General features: G+C 39.5%; 1 pseudogene; it reads left to right on the top strand.

Moving 5' to 3' along the window:
- The first annotated feature begins 15,448 nt into the window (after positions 1-15,448).
- LOC131828262 (U4 spliceosomal RNA) lies at positions 15,449-15,531 on the top strand (annotated as a pseudogene).
- Positions 15,532-16,190: the final 659 nt, after the last annotated feature.

Genomic DNA, 16,190 nt, shown 5'->3' with positions numbered 1-16,190 from the left:
TAGAAAGCCTGAACAGACCCATAACCAGTAAGGAGATTGAAACAGTCATTAAAAATCTCCAAACAAACAAAAGCCCAGGGCCAGACGGCTTCCCGGGGGAATTCTACCAAACATTTAAAGAAGAACTAATTCCTATTCTCCTGAAACTGTTCCAAAAAATAGAAATGGAAGGAAAACTTCCAAACTCATTTTATGAGGCCAGCATCACCTTGATCCCAAAACCAGACAAGGATCTCACCAAAAAAGAGAGCTATAGACCGATATCCTTGATGAACACAGATGCGAAAATACTCAACAAAATACTAGCCAATAGGATTCAACAGTACATTAAAAAGATTATTCACCACGACCAAGTGGGATTTATTCCAGGGCTGCAAGGTTGGTTCAACATCCGCAAATCAGTCAATGTGATACAACACATCAATAAAAGAAAGAACAAGAACCATATGATACTCTCAATAGATGCTGAAAAAGCATTTGACAAAGTACAACATCCCTTCCTGATCAAAACTCTTCAAAGTGTAGGGATAGAGGGCACATACCTCAATATCATCAAAGCCATCTATGAAAAACCCACCGCAAATATCATTCTCAATGGAGAAAAACTGAAAGCTTTTCTGCTAAGGTCAGGAACACGGCAGGGATGTCCATTATCACCACTGCTATTCAACATAGTACTAGAGGTCCTAGCCTCAGCAATCAGACAACAAAAGGAAATTAAAGGCATCCAAATCGGCAAAGAAGAAGTCAAATTATCACTCTTTGCAGATGATATGATACTATATGTGGAAAACCCAAAAGACTCCACTCCAAAACTGCTAGAACTTATACAGGAATTCAGTAAAGTGTCAGGATATAAAATCAATGCACAGAAATCAGTTGCATTTCTCTACACCAACAGCAAGACAGAAGAAAGAGATATCAAGGAGTCAATCCCATTTACAATTGCATCCAAAACCATAAGATACCTAGGAATAAACCTAACCAAAGAGACACAGAATCTATACTCAGAAAACTATAAAGTACTCATGAAAGAAATTGAGGAAGACACAAAGAAATGGAAAAATGTTCCATGCTCCTGGATTGGAAGAATAAATATTGTGAAAATGTCCATGCTACCTAAAGCAATCTACACATTTAATGCAATTCCTATCAAAGTACCATCCATCTTTTTCAAAGAAATGGAACAAATAATTCTAAAATTTATATGGAACCAGAAAAGACCTCGAATAGCCAAAGGGATATTGAAAAAGAAAGCCAACGTTGGTGGCATCACAATTCCGGGCTTCAAGCTCTATTACAAAGCTGTCATCATCAAGACAGCATGGTACTGGCACAAAAACAGACACATAGATCAATGGAGCAGAATAGAGAGCCCAGAAATAGACCCTCAAATCTATGGTCAACTAATCTTCGACAAAGCAGGAAAGAATGTCCAATGGAAAAAAGACAGCCTTTTCAATAAATGGTGCTGGGAAAATTGGACAGCCACATGCAGAAAAATGAAATTGGACCATTTCCTTACACCACACACAAAAATAGACTCAAAATGGATGAAGGACCTCAATGTACGAAAGGAATCCATCAAAATCCTTGAGGAGAACACGGGCAGCAACCTCTTCGACCTCTGCTGCAGCAACATCTTCCTAGGAACAACGCAAAAGGCAAGGGAAGCAAGGGAAAAAATGAACTACTGGGATTTCATCAAGATCAAAAGCTTTTGCACAGCAAAGGAAACAGTTAACAAAATCAAAAGACAACTGACAGAATGGGAGAAGATATTTGCAAACGACATATCAGATAAAGGACTAGTGTCCAGAATCTATAAAGAACTTAGCAAACTCAACACCCAAAGAACAAATAATCCAATCAAGAAATGGGCAGAAGACATGAACAGACATTTCTGCAAAGAAGACATCCAGATGGCGAACAGACACATGAAAAAGTGCTCCATATCACTCGGCATCAGGGAAATACAAATCAAAACCACAATGAGATATCACCTCACACCAGTCAGAATGGCTAAAATCAACAAGTCAGGAAATGACAGATGCTGGCGAGGATGCGGAGAAAGGGGAACCCTCCTACACTGTTGGTGGGAATGCAAGCTGGTGCAGCCACTCTGGAAAACAGCATGGAGGTTCCTCAAAATGTTGAAAATAGAACTGCCCTATGACCCAGCAATTGCACTATTGGGTATTTACCCTAAAGATACAAATGTAGTGATCCAAAGGGACACATGCACCCGAATGTTTATAGCAGCAATGTCCACAATAGCCAAACTATGGAAAGAACCTAGATGTCCATCAACAGATGAATGGATCAAGAAGATGTGGTATATATACACAATGGAGTACTATGCAGCCATCAAAAGAAATGAAATCTTGCCATTTGCAACAACATGGATGGAACTAGAGCGTATCATGCTTAGCGAAATAAGTCAAGCAGAGAAAGACAACTATCATATGATCTCCCTGATATGAGGAAGTGGTGATGCAACATGGAGGCTTAAGTGGGTAGAAGAAGAATAAATGAAACAAGATGGGATTGGGAGGGAGACAAACCATAAGTGACTCTTAATCTCACAAAACAAACTGAGGGTTGCCGGGGGGAGGGGGTTTGGGAGAAGGGGGTGGGATTATGGACATTGGGGAGGGTATGTGATTTAGTGAGTGCTGTGAAGTGTGTAAACCTGGTGATTCACAGACCTGTACCCCTGGGGATAAAAATATATGTTTATAAAAAATAAAAAATTAAAAAAAAAAAAAAAAAAAAAAAACAACAAAAACCAATCATGCAAAAAAAAAAAAAAAAATGTATAATGTATATAAGCTACAAATTGGGAAAACATATTTGCAAAATATACAACTGACAAAGAATTAGAATACAAATTAATAAAAAAATCTGCTATAAATCAACAGGAAAAAGGTAATGCAAAAGAGAAATGTGCAAAAGACTTGAAAGAATACTTTGGGGCGGGGGAAGAAAATCTCTAATGGCTAATGAAAATATGAAAAAAAAGTTCAATTAATCAGGAAAATTCAAATAAAAACCACAATCAGTTGCCATTTTACACCGATAGGATTGGCAGAATTTCTCAAGTCTGACAAAATCAAGTTTTGGCAGGGATGTTCAGAAAACCCATCCAGTACTGTGGGGTAACAATCTGGCATTATCTAGTAAAACTGAAGTTGTGCACTTTCAAGATACAGGCATTCCATTCCTAGGGTTGAATGGAAGCACACACATACATATGTTCTCGGAAATATCTACAAAATGTTCATAGCAGCACTGTACAATAGCAAAACCTCAGAATCAAGCCAAATGCCCAAAGACAGGAAAATGCATAGAGACTGGTACATTGGTACCACGCGGTACTGTACAGAGTGGAAAATAAATGAACTATAGCCATGAGCATCTGGTGACTCACTCTCAGAAGAGTACACTGAGCAGTATAAAGCAAGCTGCAGAAGAGTACATATGGTACAATTCCATCTAAATAAAATTTAAAATTCGTAGCACTAAGCATTATTTTATTTGTGGGCTGTAAGTTAGAGCTAAGACAGCCGTGTGCTGCACCACTTCTGTAAATAAGTCCTGGACGGTTACAGCGCATGCGCTCTAAAGCATTATGTGGTGGCCCTGCTACAGAAACAGCCATAGTTGTTAAACAAGAAATGCAAGGAAAGAAAAAAAAAAACAACAACAAAAAACCACGTATTCTGTAGAGTGGCTACCTCTGGAGAAAGAGAAGATGGGGTTAGAAAGAGATACAGGCTTCAAAGATCACAGTAATATTCTGTTTTTTAAACTGTGTGGAGGATATGTTGGCATTCATTGTATTATTATTTTACATTTATTATGCATATTTTATAAATATTATTTTTATATAATATTTAATAAAGGAAAAAGATTTGGATAGCTGTGACCTTACACGGACCCCATGATGTTATTTTTCCAATCCTAATGCATGTTCTCCAGAATCCCTGCCGCCTTCTCTCACTCCATCTTTAGTCAACTCTTATTTTCCATGGGTCATGAAAACCAGTAACCTGGAGAGAAGCTGTATAGCGTGGACAGTGAAACAAACAGAAGCTGACCTCGGTCAAATCCCCATTGGAGAATTTAATGCCTTCGAAACCTTACTTAATCTCTCTGACTCCAGTTCCTCTCATCTTTAAAATGGACGTGGTAATGTAGAGCTTGCTATGCTGTGATAAATTGAACTATATAGGAGATAAAGTGTAAGTTAAATACAGCATCATTGGGGGACAATTTGTAGAAAAAAATAAAATATTAAATGTCCCTGTCATTTAATCAGCAAATCAATTACTTTGAATCTATTCTAGAAAAATGCTCTCCAAACTTTCCATAGAATCATAGATAAGCTGGACCATTGGACCATTGTTTTTATAGAAAATAAAAGAGCTATCAATAAGAGAATTGTTAAATAAATTATGTTAAATGGATTCTTGGAAATACATTAAGAGTCACTGAAGTAAATAAGGTAGACAATGTTTTGAAATAGGAAAATCTCTGTGAGATATTCGGTGAAATATACCCTCATTCATATATGAAAAGTTCAGAGGTCCAGTTTCCCCAGCCAGTAAGGAGGCAGGACAGAGACGGTCATCCATATAACATAATTCCCCAGTAAAAATTATTCCTGCTCCAACATATAATGATCTTAAGAAACCTACAGACAGCTCTAATTCCACAGCTCCCTCACCCAGAACATTTTTTTCCCTAAGTTATTCATAGTTACAACTGAAGCAATGAAAACCTGATAATTTTAGGGACTTTCTGAAATCTAAAAAAGCCACTTGTGAAAGACAACTTCTTTGAGGCGAGGGCACCTGTGTTAGGAGAAAAGTTGGGAAGTAGTTTCTACATTTAGGGCTTACAGTTTGCTCTCATTCATATGTTCACCACATGTCTGTAGGACTATTTTTTGCCTGAAAAACTGGGTCAGAATGTCACATAAGGCATCTCCAAGGTGCTCAAATAAATAAATTTGTAATTCTCTAGTTGTTTCAGTGGTGCTGAGCCTTTCTCTAAAGTCTGTCATAGAAGGGAGCTAGAAGGTTACCCTGACCCAGTGCCTCCCTCTGTCACAGCTCAATCACACCTGCTTGTCTCTATCTTGACTCCATAAAACCCTTGAAGTCAGGTTCAAGGAATGAGGAGAAGTGAGTTGGGGGAAATCAGAGGGGGAGACAAACCATGAGAGACTGTGAACTCTGAGAAACAAACTGAGGGTTTTGGAGGGGAGGGGGGTAGGGTGTTGGGTGAGCCTGGTGGTGGGTATTAAGGAGGGCACCTATTGCATGGAGCACTGGGTGTGGTGCATAAACAATGAATTTTGGAACACTGAAAAAAATAAACAATTAAATAAAGCTAAATTAAATTAATTTTTATTAAAGAGTCACTGGGAAGAAAAATAGATGATCATTGAAGGAGTTTCTTGAATTCTGAGGAGAGGTGACCATGGGCAAGAAAACCATCCATCTTGAATTCCAAAGGCAAAGGTAACCTAAAATTAGAAGGGTGATTAGTTTTTTGTTTTGGTTTTTAGATTTTCTTTTAAAACATTTCTTGCAATGGAATGGCCTAACCATTTTCAAAGCTAGTTGTATTATTGCTTGAAAATTCCCTTTTAACCAGTGCCTTTTCACTGCAAGAGACTAGAAAAGCCTAGAGGTGTTGGTATGTTTTAGTATATGTCTGGGTGGCCAGGAACACATGCTGAGTTCAGGTCCTCCTGCCAACATGGAGGATGCTGAGACAGGGACTCCAAAGCTTGCTCTCTCTCATCCAGAGCTTAGGATCAGAACACATTTGAGACATGTGAGAGAAGGCCTGGTACAAGACAGGGCTCGGGGACCATCCTCTGCTAGCCAGCCTTGGAGGGACTGATCATTAGTGGTGTAAGGAAATGACAAGCCTTCTGAGTGAGGACAAAGGAAGTGGGGTCATTGGTATTGTGAGTCAAGTACACATGAAATCTCATACAATCCATGTGGTGATTGCACAGTCAATGTTTATATCCTGATTTTGTAGATAAGGAGTCTGAGACTCAGAGCTTAAGGAATTGCCAAAATCTCTCTATCTCTATGTGGTTAGATTAGAATTTGAATCCACCCAGTGCAATTCTAAAATGCATGTTTTTCACACAGGCTCTCCTTCCACAAACATTGACTTGGTCAGAACTATTCCAGGTCATCATGAATTAAATCTCATGCACAGCATTTTCTAAAAATTCCAGCTAAGTTTGAAAGCTCATTAGACTGAAATCTCACCATACATCCCCCAAAACCAGAAAACTTGGTGGAAATTAACTGCACCTGGTCTCACAGCAGGATTTCATTGCCTGGAGGAGGACAGAGGCTGATTTTCCACCACCTCTGCAATGAGTGCCACCAGGGACACCCCATGCAGGTAGCTCTTTCCCCTACTGTTCCCATTAATCCAGAACAGCTTTGTGAAAGAGTCCCAGATTTGCTATTTCTTAAAAGAAAAATAAAAACTTTGCAACCCTGAAAACATGGGTTTAGGCACTGTAAATAACAGCATGCATAGTGCCATGAAAGAAAGGTGCATTACAACAACGCCTAAAGCACTCAGTTTCTCTATGCCAAGAGCTATTCCAGGAGCTTCATAGGATTTAAAATTCCGTGACCCTTCAAGGTAAGCATCATCATCTCCATTTGACATACAATGAGCCCAAAACCATGTTCTACATGATGATGCACCATTGATCTGTCCATTTTGAGCACCTGAGCTATGAGAAGACAAAGACCCAAAAATGTACAAGGAAAGATTTTGGCCTTTTCCTCAAGATCACACCAAGGAAAGAAGCAATACAGTATACAAGAAAAGCCACAGTTCTGGATAACCTGTCCATGTCATACCAGGCTAGAATGCTTTCCTGATCAGGATCACCTCTTCCAGGAAGCTTTTCCAGACAGCCACCGATAACATTTACTCTTACGAGCATTTCTGTCTGCCCAGTTCTCTGCACATTTCTCTTGCAAAAGGCATCCATTTAGAAGGTAATTTGCTTACTTGTCTGCTTCCCCAGTGGACTCAGAAACAAGAGTGGACTCAGAACTCACTGAGGGCAGGCACTGTGCATTATGCTTTCTGTTCTCCTAAGATCCGAAAGAAAAAAAAAAAAAAGAAAAAAGACACCAAAAAAAAAAGTGCTTATTGGTGTAAGATTTGGGTGGCAAGGGTAGGTTTTTGAGGTCTGGCTTAGGCTGGGAGTTCCTTGCAGAGGGAGAGAATGCAATGCAGTGAACATGGTTAAAACCTCATTGCAACCCTGTTCTCCTAGTGTCTCACTCTTGTTTCCTAGCTCTGCGTTTAAATACTAATTCACAGTGGTATGTGCATACAATTTTTTATATTACAAAATGCTCCAAAATGGCAAGGAAAGAGCCACCAAACTATGAGCCAAGGGATCTGAGGTTGACTGATTACTTCTGTCACTCACATATTCTGGAACAGTGAGGCAACCTCAGCACCTCTATGAGCCTGAGCTTCTCCATCCATCTAATGACAGCATTGAGCTAGTTAAAACAGAGACCCTCTAATGTTCAAATTCTATTCATCTGAGAAGAACATTATGCAGAGGCCAGTGAGCCCCCTGTAGCTGGCAAAGGATGATATTAAGCATGGACCTTAGGGAAAACAGGAGCCTTTTGAATAATGACTTTGCAGATAAGCATTGGGGTATCATAAACCTCCCTTGCCATTCTCCAAGTTATAATTCCACCTCATTGTCACCAACACCCTAGTTTCTGCAGTAATTTCATTTAATTTTATAGCCTGGCTCCTCCAGCCTTCCTCGTCAGATAAGCAGGTTTGACAGCACTGAAGACAACCCTGGGCAATGATTTGCAAGGTTGGGAGCACTGAACAAACCAGTCAGATCAACAGCATAGGCTGGTGGAGGGAAGCAGTTTACCTCTGGAGGCAAGGGCCAGACTGTCTTCCCAGTAAAATGACCAAGCCAGCATGGCCAAGTCTGACTGGGGTAGGACAGATGGTGTGTTCCTTTAGACAGACATATTCATAGGCTCATGGGTTGGCCACCAGGCACAGAGAAGGACTGGTAGGATCAGGAGGACCCCAAGATGCCCAAGTACAAGAGGAGGAAGAGGTAGGCAGTGAAGTGGGGGTCACATTACTGTCACATGTGGAAAAAGAGGCACTCCCTTGTCCCTCTACCTTGAGAAAGTTACTTACCTCTCTAAGCTGTAGTTTTTCAGCAGTGAAAGGAAGACAGTATAAACTGTCCCCACACTCCTCATGCTGCGAGTGTGGTATTTACGAAGACGTTCGTTAGTACATCCAACAGAGTGGCAGTGCCTATGAGCTGGCATCCTCTTGTCCAGCCAGACTTTCTGCTCCAGACATTCAGACCCAGATTCTAGAAGTTTGATGACTAAGAAGGTATCCTGTTGTGAGCACTGACACCTATTGGGTGTGTTCAGCTTGTCTGCAAGTTTCGTATAGACAAACATTGCGTATGTCTTATTTTGTTTTGTATCTCCAGGGTATAGCCAAGGGCCTGAGGAGGAAGGCCTCGGGGCACATTTGAAGAGGGCTGGAGGCACCCATGGCACCCAGGGGAGGGGTCACAGAACATCTGCATCCAAACAGGCCTGGAGTGGGAAGGAGGAGTCTACATAACCTAAATAAATCCGCCATGGAGGCTCTGAAGTGATTACCTGCCTTGCTTTCTGGAGGGGAGTTAACCAGTAAGTCAAGGTTAAACCCACTGAACTCCCAACTGGCCAGGTGAGTTTGAAATGTAAACATGGAACAGAGGAAAGGGGTTTTCAAAGGCTGGGGAAGTCCATCAGAGGGGATGTTGCATGGAATATAGTCAGCAGGGCTGTTACTCCCCAAAGGCTCTACACTCCACTGGGAATCGTGTTGTGTGTCCAGTGAACAGTCACTGACATGCTGCCTGCCCTGCATAATTATAAGCACTTTACATGTGCAAACTCATTTCATCCTCCTACAGCTGTAGGCAGGGGCTTTCAGCAAACCCATGCTATAGAAAGAGGTGCCAGCCACAGAGAAGATGAGAAACCTGCTTGGGGTACACAGCTAGTAAACAGAGAGAAGGGGTTTGGTATTAAAGCTTTTCCCCTGCAGCACTACTGACATCGGAAACGGATCATTCTTTGTTGCAAGGCTTTTCTGTGCATTGAAGGATGATTAGCAGTATCCCCAGCTTCAACCAACTGGAGACCAGTAGCATCCCTGTCTGAGTTGTAACCATCAAAAATGTCTCCAGGCATTATCAAATGTCCCATGAGAGATCAAATCACCCCCAGTGAAGAACCACTCTCCTAGAAAGTAGCAGAGATCAACAAGCAGACATGATTTCAATATCCAGTTTACTACCTGCTGAGATGGAAATTAAAATTTGAGGTGGGCGATGCTGAGAGCCCAAGGAGGTGCTCTAAGCTCAATCTGCTGGGTCAGCTGGAGGGGTGAGCTGAACTGAGGATGAGGAGGACTCAGCTGAGGTGAGGGGTGGCAAGAGGTGTCCCACACAGAGAGAAAAGGACGTGAATGGGAGCTGGTGGCATATCCAATCTGTGGGGGAACTTTTCATAGAATGGTTTGTCCACAGGTGTCCTGTCCCCATGCCCACTGTGTTGGAAGCTCCAGGGTAGGGTCTTGGCACCTCCGTTTTGAATAGGTGCCCATGTAAGCCAGCCAGCACTGAGGACTGAGAATCACAGGAACTTTTTATGGCTAATGCTTAAAGTGTGAGCAGAAGTTGGGGAGTCTCAGAAGATCCTGTGAGCAGACTCTCAGTGGCTCAGGATAGAGATGCACTGGGCTATGTACATGGCTATATTATCCCCACAGAACAAGCTTCTCCTTACCTGAAATCTGGTTTAAACTGACCTTTCTCAACCAACCAGACAGCCTTAGCATAGCTTTTGGAGAGAAAACAGAACTGAATTTGAATCTATATTCTTTATAGCTTATCACCATTGTTTGGTTTTTGTTTTTTGGTTGCTTTTTTTTTTGAGACTCAATTTTCTAATCTGGGATATAAGTACAAAATTATACACCTAGACATTTTAAGGCTGGAATTACATATTTGCTGCATGATAATGTAGCTGTCATGAAGGTCTTCTGCTGGCTGAACCCAGGACCAAAGAGCTATTCAAATACATAGCCCTCCAGTATTAATGACACTTCTGAGACTTACACAAAGCATATCCAACAGAGACTCCAGAGAGATTTATTAAAAACAGAGATGTCCAGATTAGGACCAGGTACCCACTGCCTGAGGTTTTCCTCCTAACTGGTTTCTCGTTTTATCATCACAACCATGATTTCAAAATCACACCCCAGATCTACCTCTGCCTCGGTAGAATGTGATGGATGAGCTCAGAACTATACTTCTGCTTTAATGACCAGAGCCAGATGTCCACCCATGTCCCAAACCCATTTTCCAGGAAGGCTGACCCTCAGAGCTTCCCTGTGAACCTTGAGAGCTCTGACCACCACTCCATTCACTTCTCAGAGTACCCTTCATTCAGTCATCCTGAATGTGGATCTTTCTTCCACCAACCTGAAAATCAAAACCTCTACGATATGTGGACATTTATCTTTCACTGTCCCCACTTCATGAGGACTGCATTTTTATCAGGAGCTTTGAAATCCTTCCACAGTGGACCTTTTGTTCTATGCTCAGCAATCAGTGGCCCTATACTGACTCAGTTTTCTCTGTAATATATCCCAAGTCTGCTGGTTGCACCCAAAATCCACATTTTAACCATGCATTTGCTTCTGGGTTTAAAAAAAAAATTCACAGCCTTCCCCCACAAATAAAATCACAGCTATTGAACATAATACATGTTATGTTTTAGCTGTACCTACAATTTGTGAATGAGTCCATTAAATTGTGAAGGGAAATGCAGTATATGAGACAGCTTTGAAAATAATACCATCAGGTATGCTTTCAATTTTCATCCATTTCGGTGGCTAAAAAGCAGAATCGAAGAGCTGATCCAAACCCAGCAAATCTCAGGGTCTCAGAATAGAGGAATGATGGTAGATGGAATTGACCAAGGGTGAAGGGTGTGGGGATCAGTGAAGAGGTATTAACACTAACACCTGTGAATAGTTTCACTGAGCCAAGCACTGTGTGAAGATTTGAATATGCGTTAGTTAATACTTGCTGTAGTGTTCTCCGGGGATATGAGGGGATCCCTGGAGCTATTTTGGGTTGTCGTAATTTGTGCGTATGGGCAGTGTGCGACTGGCATTTGATGGAAAGAAACCAGGGATGCTGTTAAACTTCTGTCGACACAGGATGTTTAGTACAGCACAGCTTGTCCCATAATAAAAATTATCCAGTCCAAAATTTCCATAATGTTAAAATTGAGAAAACCCGGCTTTTGAAATATTCTGTTATCCAGATGGGAAAACTGAGGCTCAGAGATACTAAATCACTTCCCAAAGATCAGTAAGTGAAGAAAGTGTGATTAAACTTGAGGTCTGTCTGACCTCACAGCTTCATAGTAAAATTGAGGAGGTTATTGTTTTAGTCATAGGGAATTCCCTGCACCCAGCAAAGAGATGTCTGCATGGCCTGTTCTTAGCACTTTTTCAAGCTATGACATTAACCACATATCTAAAGGAAAGCACAAATGAACAAATGTGTGCATACAAGCCCAATATTCCAATTTGTGTTAAGAAGTACAGATTGCACAGCTCTGTTATCAAATTGCTTAGTGGCATTAGTAAAATCTCTTAACATCCCTAAGCCTCATTTTTTAAAGAAAATGAATCACACTAAGGTTATAATTACTAAGCATTACCTAATATGGCCATGCTTGTCTGCAATTCCTCCAGCTAATTAATTGATGTGAACATTTATTAGTCTTATCAAAATCTTGATTTGCACATTGGAAATAGCCATACCTTAACCCTGAGAAATCAAAAGTGAATGGAAACATAGCAAAATAGCAAAAGAGTTACTATTGAGTGAAGGTAATCCTCTCTGTTTTTCCAGGAATTACTGCATCTATTTCAGGACCAAGTGGACACCAACTTGAAGATAAAGCTGATGTAATTGAAGAAGGCAGAAACTGCCACGACAGGTGCAGATCTTAGGACCTGGACTTTGGTCAGTAGCCAACTTCGCTGCTGCCTTGTGAGGTCTCTGTGCCTGCTCTTGAAATTGCATGAAGCTCCAGTGTGCCTGGCTCTTTGCCTTCCTCTCCCTCTGATACAGGACCATTGCTACCAGGCGAAAGTGTTTGGGCTTATTTAGATAGGGAACAGAAGACTCTTGAGGTCTTGTAAGTGGTAGACTAGCATCACTTATTTTAGAATGAAATGATTTAGAACTCATTCAATGTAAATAACACAAACTCTCTTGGTATAAAACTTACACATAAAATTTGGTATAAAACTTGGTATAAAAATAACAAAAACTCTCTTGGTATAAAACAGAAGAATTGGAGGCAGCCATAAGCAGAGACAGACCTGGGCCTATTCAAAGGGCAAACTTCATTTCAGAATTTTGTAAGGAGGAAGTTGGCAGCTATAGTCATTAGTGAGTTTCCCATCACTGGAGAATTTTAAATAGAAGCTCAATGGTTTGTTTCCTCCTATCCATCAGCTTCTGCTTTCCCCTATTGTGTGCTAATTGAGTTACAGGTGGGGATATGGGATCACTCTTCCCATGATCCTTAGTAGTACCTGGGTGTGGGCATCTGATAAGAGTCATCAATGAAGTAGAACTTTGCCATTCCATTGCAAATGCTCTCCCCCTTGTCTATTCCCCTTCTTGTGAGCAGGAGCCTGGAGACACCTGACTCAGACAACCATGAGGATAAGAATAGTGGAATAACAGGTAAATTTGTACAATTTTTTCAATAGGTGCAGGAAAAAAAGAAACTGACTGAATTCAACTCCCACTGCCAAGAAAAATTCAGAAAACTGTGAATAGAAGGAAACTTCTAAGTCTAATTAAGAACCTCTAAAACTCTACAGCTAACATCATACCCAACTGTGAAAGGTTCAAAGCTTTCTATGTAATATGAGCAAAGCACAGATGTTAGCTCTCATCAAATCATTTAACATTTTACCTGGAGATCCTAGCCAGTACAATAAGGCAATAAAAAGAAATAAAATTCACATAATTAGAAAGGAAAAGGTAAACCTGCCTTTATTTACAGACAGCATGATTGTTTATATAAAAATCTTTAGTGAAACCACAAAACAAAAACTATAAAAAACTTACACACCTGATAAATGAATTTATCAATGCTGTAGGGTAAAAGATCGTACACAAAAATAATCTGTTTCTATAATTAGCAATAAACAATCAGAGAAGGAGATTTTTTTAACTCCATTTACAATAGCATTAAAATAAATCAAATACTTAAAAATAAAAGTTAATGAAACATGTTTAATGCCTCCACATTGGAAACTGCAAAGAAGACCTAAAAGACATTAATGAATAATGAAATAAATGGAGAGATGTACCATTTTAATGGATTAAAAAGACTTTTTAAAAAAATATTCAATGTTTTTAATGTATTTCCTCTCAAATTGAACTATAGACTTCAAGAAATCAAAATGAAAATCTTAACAGGTTTTTTAGAGACATTGGTAACAAGCTAATTCTAAAATATAAATTAAAATGCAAAGAACACCAAATACCAAAAGCATACTGAAAAAGAAGAAATTAAGAAATTAATATTTTCCGATGTCAAGATTTTCTATTAAAAATCATTATTCCAGTTTATAGTAGCAGGGTTCACAATAGCCAAACTATGGAATGAGCCTAGATGTCCATCAACAGATGAATAGATGAAGAAGATGTGGTATGTGTGTGTGTGTGTACATATATATGTATTGTATATATATATGTATGTGTATATATATGTATGTGTATATATATATGTATGTGTATATACGTACACACACACACAGAGAGAGGAATACTATGCAGCCATCAAAAGAAATGAAATCTTGCCATTTGCAATGATGTGGATGGAACTAGAGAGTATTATCCTGAGCGAAATAAGTCAATCAGAAAAATAATTATCATATGATCTCTCTAATGTGAGGAATTGGGGAGGCAGGGTGGGGGAGTTGGGGGGTAGGGAAGGAAAAAATTAAACAAAATGGGATCAGGGGACGCATGGATGGCTCAGTTGGTTGAGCGGCTCCTTTCGGCCCGGGTCATGATCCCAGCGTCCTGGGATCGAGTTCCACATCGGGCTCCTTGCTCAGCAGGGGGTCTGCCATTCTGTCTGCCTATGCCCTCTCTCCCTCTCTCTCTCTATCTGACAAATAAATAAATAAAATCTTAAAAAAATAATGGGATCAGGAGGGAGACAAAGCATAAGTGACTCTTAATCTCATAAACAAACTGAGGGTTGCTGGGGGGTGGGGTGAGAGGGATGGGGTGGCTGGGTGGTGGACATTGGGAAGGGTATGTGCTATAGTAAGTGTTGTGAAATGGTAAGCCTGATGATTCATAGACCTGTACCCCTGTGACAAATCATACATTATATTTTAATAAAAATAATTTTAAAAAATCATTATTCAAGAAAGTATGCTAGCTGCATAAGGAATGACAAATAGATCAATGGAATAGAATAGAGGACCAGAAATAAACTCACATTTCTAAGGTTATATGATTTCTACAACATTGTCAAAAAGCTGATACTATAATACATTATTAGTGGAATTATAAAATTCATAGCCAATTTAGGAAAAAAATTCCAACAATTTCTTACAAAATTAAACATATTCCTACCTTATAAGCCACCAAATTCTGATTCTAACTATTCCCATCCAGTGAATTAGATAAGAATCTTGAGACTAACATTATTCATAACTTTCAAAAACTATAAATACTCCACATATCCATTAATAGGATAGTAGAAACATAAAATATGGTATATTCATACAATGCATTATTATTTATGAGTAACAATGAATGAGCTACTACTACACAAAAACAACAGATAAATCTCAAAAGCATTATACTGGTTGAAAGAAGCTTTACACAAAAGAGAAAATATTCTATTATTTTAGTCATATGGAGTTATAGAATAAAAAGATCTAATTTATGTGGGAAAAAGAATAGTGGTTACCTCGGAAAGCCTAGAGGTGATGATGGATTTGAAAGTATCACAAGGAAACATTCATGTAATGTTAACGGTTATAACTCAATAGCTGTTTGGATTACATGGGTTATATGTACATGCATTTACCAAAACTCAGTGAATGTACACTGAAAATATATGCATTACACCATATATAAATTGCATTTCAAAGAAAAATAACACAGACAAAAGACTGAACTCTAGTGATATGCATGCTGAAGTATTTGGGATGAAGCATATTATTGCCTGCAGTTTACTTTGAAATGTACCAAAAACTAAGCTTTGCGCAGTGGCAGTATCATAGCCAATGAGGTTTATCCGAGGCGCGATTATTGCTAATTGAAATGTACCAAAAACTAAAATGAAATGATGGATGGATAAAGAAATGTAAACTGATGAGATTGCAATAAAACAAGGATAGTGAAATGGTAAAGACAGATTCTACATGATGGATATACAGTTGTTTACTGTAAAGTATTTGCAATGTTTGAGTATTTAAAAAAAACTTTTAAAAAATCCGGACCGTGCAACTTCAATGCCTCTCTTTTTTCAATATCTAGGAAAAGGGAAGTTTTCTATGGCAAAAAAATTTTTACCTGTTTCTCTCCTTATTCATTTTACTAACAGATGGCCACATACTTCAGGGAAGGTAAGGTCCCTTTCCACCTACAGAGAGTGATATGTTATTTATCCAATCCAATGCTTATAATTCTCTTCCTCTTGTTAGTGATTAAGAACATCTAGCTAATATATAAAGAAAAGCCTCCTATATGGCATCCAGGGAAGTGCTCCATATCCTTCAAGGAGAATTAGGGAAGGAACATTCTTTTCTCTGGCCTCTCACCATTGATGTTTGACCTGAGAATCTTGGAGCAGCTGCAGCCATCTTTCAACCATGAAGGGACAAGCTCAAAGTCAAAGGCAATATGCTACACAAGCAGAGCAAAGAAAGCATAATATGGGTTCAGGATGGCATCAAACAAACTAGAACCTTTCTTCTGAACTTCTTATGAGAGAAAC

Source organism: Mustela lutreola, chromosome 3, assembly GCF_030435805.1.
Source record: "Mustela lutreola isolate mMusLut2 chromosome 3, mMusLut2.pri, whole genome shotgun sequence".
Taxonomy (NCBI): Eukaryota; Metazoa; Chordata; class Mammalia; order Carnivora; family Mustelidae; genus Mustela; species Mustela lutreola.
The sequence above is the reverse complement of the archived record's forward strand: the minus strand, read 5'-3'. Positions and strand labels throughout refer to the sequence as shown.